The sequence below is a fragment of the Dama dama genome, chromosome 15 (genome assembly GCF_033118175.1).
Source record: "Dama dama isolate Ldn47 chromosome 15, ASM3311817v1, whole genome shotgun sequence".
Classification (NCBI taxonomy): domain Eukaryota; kingdom Metazoa; phylum Chordata; class Mammalia; order Artiodactyla; family Cervidae; genus Dama; species Dama dama.
This window is the reverse complement of record NC_083695.1, coordinates 32,679,974-32,695,774: the sequence shown is the minus strand read 5'-3', so window position 1 is coordinate 32,695,774 and position 15,801 is coordinate 32,679,974. Positions and strand designations below refer to the sequence as shown.

General features: G+C 40.2%; 1 protein-coding gene across 22 annotated transcripts in view; it reads left to right on the top strand.

Annotated features, from left to right (window-relative positions):
• Window positions 1-15,801, top strand: part of USP54 (ubiquitin specific peptidase 54) — a 118,626-nt gene that overhangs the window by 13,341 nt on the left and 89,484 nt on the right. Inside the window, exon 1 of one of the 22 annotated variants that reach the window (XM_061161822.1) lies at window positions 10,686-10,704. The exons of 20 other annotated variants lie outside the window; for them this stretch is intronic. The gene's annotated coding sequence lies outside the window, so the exon portion shown is untranslated. Of the gene's footprint in view, window positions 1-10,685; window positions 10,705-15,801 lie in introns of those variants that run through there. One more of the 22 variants, XM_061161815.1, reaches the window with a different exon arrangement.

Genomic DNA, 15,801 nt, shown 5'->3' with positions numbered 1-15,801 from the left:
AACTGTACTCTCAGGCTTGTGGAATCTTAGTTCCCTGACCAGGGATTGAATCAGGACCATGGCAGTGAAAGTCCTAACCCTGGACCACCAAGAAACTCCCCAAAATATACATATCTTAGTTAAAAAATACTTTATCACTAAAAAATGCTAACCAACATCTGAGCCTTCAGCGAGTTGTAATCTTTCTGCTGTTGGAGGGTCTGCTGCAGACTGAGCCATCAGGCCATCAAGGTGATGGTTGCTGAAGCTTAGGGGTGGTAGTGATAGCTTCTTAAAATAAGAGAACAATGAAGTTTGCCACATCAAGTGACTATTCCTTTTACAAATGACTTCTCTGTACTATGCAATGCTGTTTTGATAGCATTTTACCCACAGAAGAATTTCTTTCAAAATCGGAGTCAATCCTCTCAAAACCTGCCACTGTTTTATCAACTAAGTTTATGCAGTATTCTAAATCTTTTGTCATTTCAGCAGTCTTCATAGCATGTTCACCAGGAGTAGATTCCATCTCAAAAAACCACATTCCTTGCTCGTCTGTAGAAGTAACTCCTTTTCTGTTCAAGTTTTATCATGAACCCCTCAAAGTCATCCATGAAGGTTGGAATAAACCTCTTCCAAACTCCTGATATTTGACCTGTTCTCATGAATCACAAATATTATTATTATTATTATTTTTTTTTTTATCACTCCTCATGGCAGTACTCTTGCCTGGAAAATCCCATGGATGGAGGAGCCTACCGGCTGTGGTCCATGGGGTTGCGAAGAGTCGGACATGACCGAGCGCCTTCACTTTCACTTTTCACTTTCATGCGTTGGAGAAAGAAATGGCAATCCACTCCAGTGTTCTTGCCTGGAGAATCCCAGGGACGGCAGAGCCTGGTGGGCTATCGTCTATGGGGTCGCACAGAGTCAGACACAACTGAAGCGAGTTAGCAGCAGCATGACTTGTGGATTTTAGTACCCCGACCAGGGATCGAACCCAGGCCCTTGGCAATGAGACTGCTAACCAGTGGACCACCGAAGAATTCCTCACAAATATTCTTAATGACATTTAGAATGATGAGTGTGCTTTCCAGAAGGTTTCCACTTGACTTTGTCCAGATCCATTAGAGGAATTACTGTCTATGGCAGCTGTGTGTGTCCATGCTCAGTCGTGTCTGGCTCTTTGCGACTCTTTGGACTGTAGCTTGCCAGGCTCCTCTGTTCATGGGAGTTTTCAGGCAAGAATACTGGAGTGGGTTGCTATTTCCTCCTCCAGGGGCTTTTCCCGACCCAGAGACTAAACCTGCATCTCTTGCATTGCGGGTGGATTCTTTACTGCTGAGCCATCGGTGAAGCCCTAAACGGATGTGCAGTACATTCTGAATCAAACCTGGGCCTCCCTCGTGACAGAAATTCTATCACTTAACCAGCAATGCAAGCAGCATGGCACCTATGGCTTTACAAAATGTGTTTCTTAAATAATAATGAAACTGCACACCCAGATTGAGACCTGATCCCCCTGTCTTTTAATTGAGATCACACAGCTGGTCTCAGAACTTAATGAAGCTCAGGTTCTCTATGTCTCATTGTAGAAAGAATTCAGTGAGGGACAGAGTGATAGATAAGAAGTGGATTTATCTAGATACACATTCCATAGACAGAATGCAATCCATGTCAAAAGGTGAGAATGGCCTTGGGAGAAACACTCTCCACAGATAGAGTGTGTGGTTAGTTTTAAGGAGTGGGAGGGTTTTGGGGAAGGGGTAGAGATTTCCAGGAATTGGGCCACTGCTTACTTTTTGACCTTTTATGGTTAGCCTCCAAAGTGTCATGACACCAATGACACTGTAGGTGTGTCATTTAGATGCTAATGTGTTAATATTGCAGTGAGCATATAATGAGGCTCAAGATTCATGAAAATCAAATCGTCTGCATCTTGGACCTAGCTGGTTCTGACCAGTTTGTGTCTTATCCTTAAGGGCTATATCATTCTTTTAGATGTTATTTCCTTCTGTCCTGTTTTAATAAGACCTGAAAGTCAAAATTTCTCCTTGATCCATGAACTACAGAATGGATGTTGTGTTCGCAAGCATGAAAACAACATTAATTTGGTATATCTCCATCAGAACTCTTAGCTGACCAGCTACATTGTCAATGAACAGCAATATTTTGAAAAGAATCTTTTTTTTCCGAGTTACAGGTCTCAACACAGGATTTAAAATATTCAGTAAACCATGTAAACAGATGTGCTGTCATCCCGGTTTTGTTGTTCCATTTACAGAGCACAGACGGAGTACTGTTGTTCAGTTGCTCAGTTGTGTCCAGCTCTTTGCGACTCCGTGGACTGCAACACGCCAGGCTTCCCTGTCCTTTACCATCTTCTGGAGTTTGCTCAAACTCATGTCTGTTGAGTTGGTAATACAGTCCCATCTCATCCTCTCTTGTTCCCTCCTCTTCCTGCCTTCAATCTTTCCTAATCAGGGTCTTTTTCAGTGAGTCAGCTCTTCGCATCAGGTGGCCAAAGTATTAGAGCTTCAGCTTCAGCATCAGTCCTTCCAATGATATTCAGGGTTGATTTCCTTTAAGATGGACTGGTTTGATCTCCTTGCTGTCCAAGGGACTCTCAAGAGTCTTTTCCAACACCACAGTTCGAAAGCATCAATTTTTCGGCACTTGGTCTTCTTTATGATCTGGCTCTCACATCTGTATGTGACTACTGGAAAAACCATAGCTTTGACTATACGAACCTTTGTTGCCAAAGTAATGTCTCTGCTTTTCAATATGCTGTCTAGGTTTGTCTTAGCTTTTCTTCTAAGGAGCAAGCATCTTTTAATTTCATGGCTGCTGTAACATCCACAGTGATTTTGTTGAAGCCCAAGAAAATAAAGTCTGTCACTGTTTCCATTGTTTCCCCATCTATTTGCCATGAAGTGATGGGACTAGATGCCATGATCTTAGTTTTTTGAATGTTGAGTTTTAAGCCAGCTTTTTTGCTCTCCTGTTTCACACTCATCAAGAGGCTCTTTGGTTCCTCTTTGCTTTCTGCCATAAGGGTGGTGTCATCTGCATATCTGAGGTTATTGATATTTCTCGTGGCAATCTTGATTCCAGCTTGTGCTTCATCCAGCCCAGGATTTTGCATGATGTACTCTGCTATAAGTTAAATAAACAGGGTGACAATATACAGCCTTGATGTACTCCTTTCTCAATTTTGAACCAGTCCATTGTTCCATGTCCAGTTCTAATTGTTGCTTCTTGACCTGCGTACAGGTTTCTTGGGAGACAGGTAAGGTGGTCTGGTATTCCCATCCCTTTAAGTATTTTCCACAGTTTGTTGTGATCCACACAGTCAAAGGCTTTAGTGTAGTCAGTGAAGCGGAAGTGTATGTTTTCTTGGAACTCTCATTTTCTGTGATCCAGCAGATGTTGGCACTTTGATTTCTGGTTCCTCTGCCTTTTTCACTTCCAGCTTGTACATCTGGAAGTTCTCAGTTTGCATACTGTTGAAGCCTGGCTTGAAGGATTTTGAGCATTACCTTGCTAGCATGTGAAATGAGTGCAATTGTGTGGTAGTTTGAACATTCTTTGGCATTGCCCTTCTTTGGGATTGGAATGAAAATTGACCTTTCCCAGTCCTGTGGCCACTGTTGAGTTTTCCAAATTTGCTGACATATTGACTGTAGCACTTTAACAGCATCATCTTTCAGGATTTGAAATAGCTGAAATTCCATCACCTCTACTAGCTTTGTTTGTTGTGATGCTTCTAAAGGCCCACTTGACTTTGCACTCTAGGATGTCTGGCTCTAAGTGAGTGATCACACCATTGAATTTATCCTGGCCATTAAGATCTTTTTTTGTATAGTTCTTCTTTGTATTCTTCTTAATATCTTCTCTTTCTGTTAGGTCCCTACCATTTCTGTCCATTTGTTGTTCCATTTATATAATACAGACTGAGTAGACAGCATTACTCATAAGGGCCCTAAGATTTTTGAAACAGTAAGTGATTGTTGGTTTTGACTTAAAGTCACCGACCACACTGAAACCGAGCAGGACCCTGTGGGGCCTCACCAGGTACAAAAGCCCCTCTATAACCCCTGTTTCTTGTTTGTAGAAAATGTTTTAGTCTCTTAGGCCTTCCCTAGGAGGCAGAATTCCACAGAGCTGACTCAAGTAGTTACTAATTAGAGAAGTGAGGAAATGCAGAAGCAAAGGAAAAGCAGTCAAGCAAAAAAAGTAATGATAGCTTAAACTATAATTCATTGATAAAACAGAATCAGAGGACTCTTAGTTCCTCCTGAAGGGATATACGTAACAATATGACACATATCTTTGAGTTGTTCTGTAGAAACTAAAATCCCCACCCAGATGTAGGATGGTGACTGTATACTAAACATAAGCACTAGACCTTAGATTCAGTTCAGTTCTGTTGCTCAGTCATGTCTGACTGTTTGCACCCACATGGACTGCAGCACACCAGGCTTGCCTGTCCATCACCAGCTCCCAGACCTTACTCAAACTCATGTCCATTGAGTCGGTGATGCCATTCAACCATCTCATCCTTTGTCATCCCCTTCTTCTCTTGCCCTCAATATTTCCTAGTGTCAGAGTCTTTTCCAATGAGTCAGTTCTTTGCATCAGGTGGCCAAAGTATTGGAGTTTCAGCTTCAGCATCAGTCCTTCCAATGAATATTCAGGACTGATTTCCTTCAGGATTGACTGGTTTGATCTCCTTGCAGTCCAAGGGACTCTTAAGAGTCTTCTCCAAAACCACAGTTCAAAAACATCCATTCTTTGTCCCTCAGCTTTCTTTATAGTCCAACTCTCACATATATACATGACTACTGGAAAAACCATAGCTTTGACAAGACGGATCTCTGTTGGCAAAGTAATGTCTCTGCTTTTTAATATGCTGTCTAGGTTTGTCATAGCTTTTCTTCCAGGGAAGTGTCTTTTGATTTTATGGCTGCAGTCACCATCTGTGGTGATTTTGGAGCCCAAGAAAATAAAGTCTGTTACTGTTTCCATTGTTTCCCCATCTATTTGCCATGAAGTGATGAGACCGGATGCCATGATCTTAGCTTTTTGAATATTGAGTTTTAAGTCAGCTTTTTCACTCCTCTCACTTTCATCAGAGGCTCTTTAGTTCTTCTTTGCTTTCTGCTGTAAGAGTGGTGTCATCTGCGTATCTGAGGTTATTGGTATTTCTCCCGGCAATCTTGATTTCAGCTTGCGCTTCATCCTGCCCGGTATTTCACACTGTGTACTCTGCATGTAAGTTACATAAGCAGGGTGACAATATAAAGCCTTGACGTCCTCCTTTCCCAATTTGGAACCAGTCTGTTGTTCCATGTCCAGTTCTAACTGTTGCTTCCTGACCTGCATACAGATTTCTCAGGAGGCAGGTAAGGTTGTCTGGTAGTCCCATCATTTTAAGAATTTTCCACAGACCCTAGACTGGTTGGAACCAGAAGGTTGACGATTAAGATTTCTAAAATGTCATCCTGTTACCTCGTCATCGACCAGTCGGAAGAAAGTCCATAAGCTGATCACGTACTCTGCAACCCTCAATTCTGATGCTGCCTTTAAAAACCCTTGCCTGAAAGCCATCAGGGAGTTTTGGTCTTTTGAGCATGAGTTACCTGTTCTTGCTTGGTGCCATGTGACAAATGCTGTACTTTCCTTCACCACAGCTTGGTGTCAGTAGATTGGCTTTGCTGTCTGTTAGACAGGTTGTCCTGAATTTGGTTTGATAACAGCATTTAGCCCCTAACAAAGTCAGGCTGTGTTTTGAAGCTTTGAAGCTGGACTTTGACTTCTCTCCAGCTATGAAAGTCCTAGATGTTATTTTCTTCTAATAGTAGGCTATTTTGTCTACATTGAAAATCTGTTGTTTAGTGTAGCCACCTTTATTAATTGTCTGGATAACCTGCTGTACCTCCTACCTAAGCACTTGCTACTTCCCCTTGAGCTTCTGTCTTACGGAGATGACTTCTTGTGAACCAACCTCTGTTAGCTTCAAACTTTTCTTCTACAGCTTCCTTACTTCTCTCGGCCTTCACAGTTGTCTGAAACTGATCAGAGCAATAAATTTGTGTATTGTCTATGGCGCATCAGTTTTTTTCAACAGAGATCACCAATAAAGCTTGAATTAGTTTTGGAAAAAAAGAGAAAAGCAGCAGACTGTTTGAGTTCAATATATTTAGCAGGTTAAGATCTATTTTGATCAGTTCTCTCTTTTTTTATTTGTGGTTAAATACACAAAGAATAATTTATCTCATTAACATTTTATGAGTGTACAGTAGTTCTAAACATATTCACATTGTTGTGCAACCAATCTCTAGAACTCTTCTTATCTTGCAAAGCTGAAACTCAATGCCCATTAAACAACTCCTCCCCATTCCTCCCTTCCCAGGGTGCTTGGCAACCACAATTCTACTTTTTGTTTCTAAATTTGACTCTTCTAGGTACCTAACATAAATAAATTAGAGAGTATTTGTCCTTTTGTGCATAGCTTATTTCGCTTAGCATAAGGATCATATGTATTGTAGCATGTATCAGAATTTTGTTCTTTTCAAGGCTGAATAATACTCCACTGTATGTATATTTCACATTTTGCTTATTGGTTCACTTGGGTTGCTTCCATCTTCTGGCTGTTGTGAATAATGCTGCTATGAATATGGGTGTACAATGGTCTCTTTGAGACCTTGCTTTCGTTTCTTTTTTTCTTCAGTTTTATTGAGATATAACTGTAGTATAGCACTGTGTAAGTTTAAGGTGCACAGCATAATGATTTGATTTACATACATCATGAAATGATTATCACAGTAAGTTTAGTGAACACCCATTATCTCATGGTTGGTTTGGGCTTCCTTGGTGGCTCGCATGGTAAAGAATCAGCCTGCAATGCAGCTAGCTTTTGCTTGTCAGTAAAACTTCATATTTCTCTATCAAATATGAATGAAAGCCTTGGGAGGTAAAGTATTCTTGGTTATAGGTTTTTCCGTTTCATCATTTTAAATATATTGTGCCACTCCCTCTGGCCTTCAGAGTTCTACTGAACAACCTGATGGGAGTTCATCTGTAACTTTTTGCTTTTACATTGCTTATTTTTAATACTCTCTTTTCTTTATCTTTAGTTTTTGCCATTTTAATTACAATGTGTTTCCTTGTCATCCTCTTTGGATTGATCCTTTTGGGATCTCTCTGTTTCTGGGGCCTGAATGTTTGTTTTCTTGTCCAGGTTAGCTAAGTTTTCTGGGATTAATATCTTGAAATATGTTCTTTGTCTCTTTTTTCCCACTTTTCTTTCTGGGACCCCTACAATGCGAATGTTAGTATGCTTGATATTGTCTGAGAGGTCTTGCAAGCTGTCTTCATTTCTTTCTTTTTTTTTTTTTTTCTTTTTAGCTTCAGTGATTTTCACTACTCTGTCTTCTAGCTTGCTGATCCATCCCTTTGTATCATCTAATCTACTGTTGCTGCCTTCTAGTGTATTTTTTATTTCATTTACTGTATTTTTCAACTCTGTTTGGTTCTTTTTTGTATTCTCCAACTCTTTGTTAAAAACCTGTAACTTCTGACTCTCTTCATCCAGTCTTCTCTTGAGTTTGTTGAACATTTTTATTATCATTATCTTGAACTCTTTATTGAGTAGAATTGCTTATCTCCACTCACTTAGTTCTTCTGGAGATTTAATCTTGTTCCTTCATTTGGAGCATATTCTTCTGTCATCTCATTTTGCCTGATTTGCTGTTTTTATTTTCGAATATTTGGTAGATTGGTTTCTTTCCTGATCTTAGAGAAGTGGTCTTTTTTAGGAGACGTCCTATGACAGTAGTGTACTTACCTCTGGTCACCAGAGCTATGTATGTGGATCCTTCTGGTGTGGTAGGCTGTATTACTGTGAGTGGTCTGGTAGGTGTCACTGGCCACCTGTCCAGTTGCTTGCCTGGCCCTGACTTGTGCAGAGGCTATCAGCTGCTGGTGGATAGGGCTGGGTCGTAAGGGGGCTGGCTGTGGGGCTCCAGGGGTCCTGGGGCACACTGATGGGCAGAGCCATATTCCAGGGTGGGTGGTTGCAGAGCAGGGAGTCCTGGATCTAGTGTTGGCCTGCTAGTGGGTAGGGTCAAGGCCCCAGGGGTCGTGGGCCTAGTGCCAGCTCACTGATGGGTGGGGGCAGGTTTCTGATATGACTGTCTGTGGGGTCCTGGGTTTCTTGAAGCTGGTGTCAGCCTACTGGTATTGGATTCCTGGGCTGGTGCCTGCCCACTGGTGGGTGAGGCTGTGTCCCAGACTCTGGCTAGTCTGCTGGTAGATGGGGCTATGTCCCAGCTTGGCTAGCTGCTTGACCTAAGGTGTCCCAGTACTGGTGTGGATAGGCTGGTAGGTGGGGCTGGGTTCCAGTATTAATAAGCTTAAAGGCAGGATTCCAAATTGGCATTTGTCAGCACCAGTGTCCACATGTTAGGACAAGTGCCTCAAAAATGGCTTCTGCCAGTGTCTTTGTCCCTAGAATGAGCTCCAGTTACCTCCTGCCTCTCCAGCAGACTCTCCAAGACCAGCAGTGGATTTTGACCCAGGCTTTTTTTAAAATTACTGCTTCTGCTCTGAGTCCCAGAGTGTGTGAGATTTTGTGTGTGCCCTTTAAGAGTGGAATCCCACACTTAAAGGGCTCCCACAGCCTGCTGTCTCTCCCAGATGTAAGCCCCACTGGCTTTCAAAGCCAAATGTTGTGGGGCTTGTTGTCCTGGTGCAGGAATCAGGGTTAGGAACCTGGATGTGAGGCATGGACTCCTCATTCCTTGAGGAGAACCATGGCAATTGTAATTGTCTTCCCATTTAGGCAATTGTAATTGCCTACCTGGGGATGTGAGTCTTGACTACACCGTATCACCACCCCTCCTACCCATCATTCCTTCTTTATATCTTTAGCTGTAGAAGAAATCTGTTCTGCTGGTCTTCCAGTTTTTCTCATCAGTATTTCCTCTATAAATAATTGTGATTTGGGTCTACCCATTGGAGGAGGTGAGCTCAAGGTCTTTCAAGTCCATCCTCTTGGCCACTTCTCTTGGATACCCAGAAGTGGAGTCGCTGGATTGTATGATAGTTCCATTTTTAATTTTTTTTTGAGAAATTGCCACACTATTGTCTACAGTGGCTGCACCATTGTAAATTCCCACTAGCAGTTCCCATCTATTCATGTCCTCAGTAACAACTAATTTTCTGGGTTTTTTTTTTATCGTAGCCATCCTAGTGGGTGTTTTCGATTTTTATTATTTTTGTGCTTCACATTTTCCTAAAGGCCCATGATTTTGAGCATCTTTCCATGTGCTTATTACCCATTTGTATATCTTCTTTGCAGCAATGTCTATTTGAGTCCTTTGTGCACTTCTATATCGATTGTTGTTAAGTTTTAAGGAGTTCTTTATATATTCTAGATATTAGCTCCATATCAGAGAAATGATTTGCAGATATTTTCTCCCTTTGTGTGGGTTGCCTTTCACCCTTCTGACTATGTCTTTTGATGCTCAGAATTTCTCTGTTTTAAAATATTTTATTATTTATTACTTAAGACATTTAAAAAGAACAATACAGTAAGTACCCTTGTCTACTATCCAGCAAATTAAATATTACTAAATAAGTTGAAGGCCCCTGGGTTTCTCCTTCTTGATCACAAGTCCCTTGCCATCTCTCAAAGGTAACCAATAGTGAATTTGATGTTTTGCTGACTAATTTATATTCCAAAGTCAGCCTCTTAGTGTATTAGAAGCTTACCATGACAGAGAATACTGCAGAAGTCCTTGGAAGGCTGAGATGAGAAGGGTTAATTCTTAGATTTTCTTTCTTTTTCTTTTTTTTTTAAGTTGAAAGCCCAGTTTGGCACCCTGTCAAATAGTTTTATGTAACAGGTACACAGACATATTTTTTGAATGACCATTTGGTACCCACGTACTTTTGATTGAAAATAATTAAAATACCACCATTACATCATGTTGATGTGAGTTCTATATATCTTTTGAGTTAGGATTATTATTTGCTTTGCTAGTAAATAGCCAGCTATGGCAAAGTCAATGTTTTCTTAGAGGTAGTGAAACTGAGGGGCAAACTTGAGTTTGGAGCATCATCTATAACTGCATACAGTCCGTGTAGCTGCCTTTGTTAACTGAGGCTTGTAGACAGGACGAGCAGAATAAGAGAGATGTTGAAGCATTACATTCCTAGTTTAAAAAATGAGTTGCAAGTTCTGAAAAAGAGGAGTTATTCTTGTCAGGTCTGACTCTGGTCAAGGACCTGTTGAAACAAATAGTGTGATGTTCACAGGATCGTAGTGAAGGACCAGACCTCCATTGTAAAGTGAAAATAAGATTCTTCTCTAGTGAGGCCATAATGAGAGCAACAGCAGCTGTTACTTCTGCCGTGACTGCCTAAACTTGGTGGCTGTGTGAGGTGGCCGGAGCAGGAAATGATTCCGTGACAGTAGGCGTGTACAGGGAAGGACTTGTTCTGGCTCTGGCCAAGTGGTTACACAGGTGAGGGTGTCACTTTAAACATACAAAGGCCGGCTGGCTGGAGGAGGAGCAGCTTCCTGAGGATCAGGTGCGCATCTGAAGGGATGAGCTCATTCTTCTAACCAGACCTGCTCTAGATGCTGAGTGAATGTTTCCCTAATTGCAAGTCCTGCAGCTGGGAGAATCAGGAAATGGTTGAAGCTTTAGCCACTTTGTAAGTAGCAAAAAAAAAAAAAAAATAGAAGCAGTTTTGAGACTCTTTTGAAATGTGTGGTTGTGAATATCAAGTTGAAGGTGACACATGTGCACATTCAGTTTTTCTCTAAGTTGAGGATTGCAGTAAAGTGTGTCATGGGTTGAGGAAAGCTCTGGTGGTTCTGGCTTTATTCCAGTGATTCTGTTTGAGGTGATTTAATAATTTATTTCCTAGACTGTCTTGTTTTCTTTTTCTTCTTTAGGAAATAAAAATCCTGAGGGATCCCTTTTAATTAACAAAGATCTTTATGTTTAAAGCTTTAGTTAGTGGGACTTATTTCGCTTTTTAAGTCCACTCTGCTTACTTTCAGAGCTCTATGCATGATTCTGTTTTGCTTTAATTTACCTATTCAGTTTAAGTAAGCTTCTTTAAAATTAAGTTGGCTTAAAAGAGAAATATCAATTATTAATTAGTTTTTCTTAAACTTCTTTTCTTTTGAGATATTTCTCAAAATTCACTCAGAATTAGGTCTGATATATTCTTTACCCAGTTTCCCCCAGTGGTAACATCTTGAAAAACTGTAGTGCAGAATCACAACCAGCATATTGACATTGATACAGTGAAGGTACAGAATATTTTCACCACCATAGGATACATCATATTTCCCTTTTATGGCTACACCCACTTCCTTTACACTCACCTGATCCTTAACTCTTGTCAACCAGTAACTGAAAAATCAGTTTTTAAGCAAGAAGTTTTGTGTGCTGTCTTAAGTAGTTTTGTGTTAGAGATCTACATAGCCTTATGAAAAAGAGCCCTAGATAGACTGCAATAGATTTTGATTCATTGTAGCTCTTTGACCTTGGGTAAATAATTTAAATTTCTCTGTGCTTCAATTCCCCTATATATAGAATAGGATAATGGTATATTAATTTCTTTATAACCTGTTTAAAGGGTTTTGAGAAATTCTAAACGTCTGTTAAAAATAAGTACTGTATCAGTTCAGTTCAGTTCAGTCATTCCATCATTTCCGACTCTTTGCAACCCCATGGACTGCCTGCAGCATGCAGGCCTCCCTGTCCATCACCAACTCTCGGAGTTTACTCAACGCATGTCCATCGAGTCGGTGATACCATCCAACCATCTCATCCTCTGTCATCCCCTTCTTCTCCTGCCTCCAATCTTTCCCAGCATCAGGGTCTTTTCAGATGAGTCAGTTCTTCGAATAAGGTGGCCAGCGTACTGGAGTTTCAGCTTCAGCATCAGTCCTTCCAATGAATATTCAGGACTGATTTCCTTTAGGATGGACTGGTTGGATCTTCTTGCAGTCCAAGGGACTCTCAAGAGTCTTCTCCAACACCCAGTTCAAAAGCATCAATTCTTCGGTGCTCAGCTTTCTTTATAGTCCAACTCTCACATCCATACATGACTACTGGAAAAACCATAGCTTTGATTAGATGGACCTTTGTTGGCAAAATAATGTCTCTGCTTTTTAATATGCTGTCTAGGTTGCTCATAACTTTTCTTCCAAGGAGCAGGCGTGTTTGAATTTCATGGCTGCAGTCACCATCTGCAGTGATTTTGGAGCGCAAAAAGATAGTCTGTCACTGTTTCCCCATCTATTTGCCTTGAAGTGATGGGACCAGATGCCATGATCTTAGTTTTCTGAATGTTGAGTTTTAAGCCAACTTTTTCACTCTTCTCTTGCACTTTCATCAAGAGGCTCTTTAGTTCTTCTTCGCTTTCTGCCATAAGGGTGGTGAGAAATTCTAAATATCTTTTATTTTATTTTATTTTTTTAGTTCTACCACTTTATTGCTACCAACCCATTTCCCTCCACCCTCGTGCACACATGCTCAGTCATGTAATCCCATGGACTTCAGCCCACCAGACTCCTCTGTCCATGGACTTTTCCAGGCAAGAATACTGGAGTGGGTTGCCATTTCCTTCTCCTAAATATCTTTTAAAGAGAAGTACTGTATAGATTATTATTAACAACAAGGACATTAGTTTTCAAACTGGAAAGTATATAGCAAATTCTAAACTAGAAAGTAGCCCAGAATGGTAAGTAAGAATGATCATTTTAAAGTGAATTAAAACTTTAAGGTTCAATTGAGTTTCAAATTACTGAATTAACTGGCTGATGATCTCAGAGTCACCATTGTTAATCTTTGAGAAATCATAAAAACCAGAAAGAGACAACTATCCTGATATCCAAGAAAAAAAAAAAAGGAAAGTAGTTGGAAAACTGCAGACCTGTAAAATTAATGTTAATCCATAAAAATTACATAAGTGATCAAACAGATGATACGGAGCATTAACCAAAAAGATTTAGTATAGGTTTGATTATTATAAATAATTTCTTCTTATTTCTATTCTTAAATTCTGTTACTTCTATTTAGAACCACTAGGTTATTAGATCAAGAGATTGTTCTAGTTATAGTCATAATCCCAGTTTTCCAGTCTTTCCTGATACATTTGTAGCTGTTATGTAGTAAAATATAGTTTGGTTGATTGACTGAATGTGTAGAAAGACTGAATAACTGTACCCAGTTAGACTCTTGATTTCATCAGGAAAAGTCTCTGGTGAGTTTTCTTTGGACCTTGGATAGAGTAAAAAAAATTTAAAACATGTTAATCAGATATGTAAGTATCACAAAGATGCAGGAATAGTTAATTTGACAGATGATGAATATAGCTTGAAAAATCCTGCCCATAAGGTGAAATCATGGGGTCAAACTGAAATTAAATTTAGCAGGTATAAGTCCTGTGTTTAAATTCAAAACCTCAAATGCACAGTAACAGGATGAGGAAAGAGCTGGTTGGGCAGTGGTTCATGTGAAAAATAACTGGGAATTTTGGTTAATCACAAATGTAGCAGTAACTGCCTAGGTAATATGGCTGCTAAAAACGCCTTTAGCTATGTTACAAGTTTATCCAGGTCACAAAACTGTTGATTTCCATATATTTTTGTACTAGTTTGGAAACACATTTTGCATATTGGTTTAAGTGTACACTGACAAAGTTGAGAGCATTCTAAGGAAGGCAGACTAGACCAAAAATGGTCTGAATTCCATTTATGTAGGAAACTGTTGGGATTTGGGTATTGAGAAATTGTAAAATAATTTAAAATAGTTATTTAAATTTTATACCATTTAAAATGGAAAAAATATATAATACCATGTTCCCACCTTTCAGAATTAACTACTATTAACATTTATTTTTCTTCTTTCCCTCTTAGAAATAAAACAATAGAGATAAACCCAAAGTCCCTTTCCTCTCTCTCCCTACAAGGAAGTTTATCTTATTTTTTATCAAAGTAACCTATGTGCATGGTTAAAAATATTTGAATAGTTTATATGCATAGAAGAAAGCATAGCAGTTATCCCCTCTCACAGTGGCAGCCACAATCAACTGTCTTAAATATTTCTAATAGTATACTTATAGAAATTACTTTTAAAAGCTATTAAATCTATAAGAAGTGTTTAATATGAGGTACATGAGGTGTTGGCACTTTTAAACACATAGATGTCTTCTCCCTTATATTTTTAACATAGTTACATATTTTGTGGGTGAAATCATTGTTGTTTATATTATACACGTATTGAATCTGGGCTACATACTATGATGATAATATGGCTTTTAATTTTCCTAGGACTTAATGGCCTAGCTTTTTTGTTTTTCTTTGTGACTGCACTGGATCTTCATTGCTTTGTCCAGTTGCAGTGAGCAGGGGCTTCCCTATAGTTGTGAAGCGTGGGCTTCTCACTGCAGTGACTTCTCTGTTCCTGAGCACGGGCTCGGTAGTTGTGGTACACGAGCTTAGTTGCTCCGCAGCATGTAGAATCTTCCTGGACGGGGATCTAACCCGTGTCCGTTGCATTGGCAGGCGGATTCTTATCCACTGCGCCACCAGGGAAGTCCTGCCTTGCTTTTTCCATTTGATTGGTTTTCAAAGTTCTGATCACTATTATCTCATGCCAAGACTTGTAGAGGACTTCCCTGGTGGCTCAGATGGTAAAGCATCTGCCTACAATGCGGGAGACGTGGGTTCAATCCCTGGGTTGGGAAGATCTCCTGAAGAAGGAAATGGCAACCCACTCCATTATTCTTGCCTGGAAAATCCCACAAACAGAGGAACCTGGTAGGCTACAGTCCATGGGGTCGCAAAGAGTTGGAAACAATTGAGCTGGTAGGCTAAGACTCATAGATAGAATCTAAAACTTGACTCCATTCATTCAAATTCAGTAAATAAGTTATCAATCTTTTTTCCCCCTTAGAAATCTACCTTGTCTATTCCATTTTAAAAATGATACATAGCATTAAATCTTAAGACTATATCACATTGTATTTATCCATTCTCTTTTGCTGCTGCTGCTGCTAAGTCGCTTCAGTCGTGTCCCACTCTCTGTGACCCCATAGACAGCAGCCCATCAGGCTTACCTATCCCTGGGATTCTCCAGGCAAGAACACTGGAGCCGGTTGACATTTCCTTCTCCAATGCGTGAAAGTGAAAAGTGAAAGTGAAGTCACTCAGTTGTGTCCGACTCTTAGAGATCCCATGGACTGCAGCCTACCAGGCTCCTCCGTCCATGGGATTTTCCAGGCAAGAGTACTGGAGTGGGTTGCCATTGCCTTCCCCGTGTTCTCCTTTGGTGAACATTTAAATTGTTTTCAGTTTTCCTCTATTTAAAAAAGATACATGTATGGGAATTTCCCCAGGCTACAATGAGATGTGAAATTGCTAGTTATCTATTGCTGCATAACAAATTACCTCAAAATTTTGCAACTTAAAACAACACATATTTGTTACCTCTGTTTCTGTGAGTCAGGTATCAAGGTGTATCTCTCATAGGCTGTCATCAGGTTGTTAACAGGGGCTTTGATTTCATGTGAAGATTCAACTGGCGGAGGATCACTTTCCAGGTTCTGCCTCTCGTGTGGCATGATTCAGTTGCTCACAGGTTGATTGATTGAGGACCTTAGTTCTTTACTAGCTTGTTGGCTGAAGCATCCTTCAGTTCCTTGCCTTGTGGGAGTCTCCATACAACACGGCAGCTGACTTCCATGACAGTGAAGAAGATGGAAGCCAGAGTCTGTAACCTAACCTTAGAA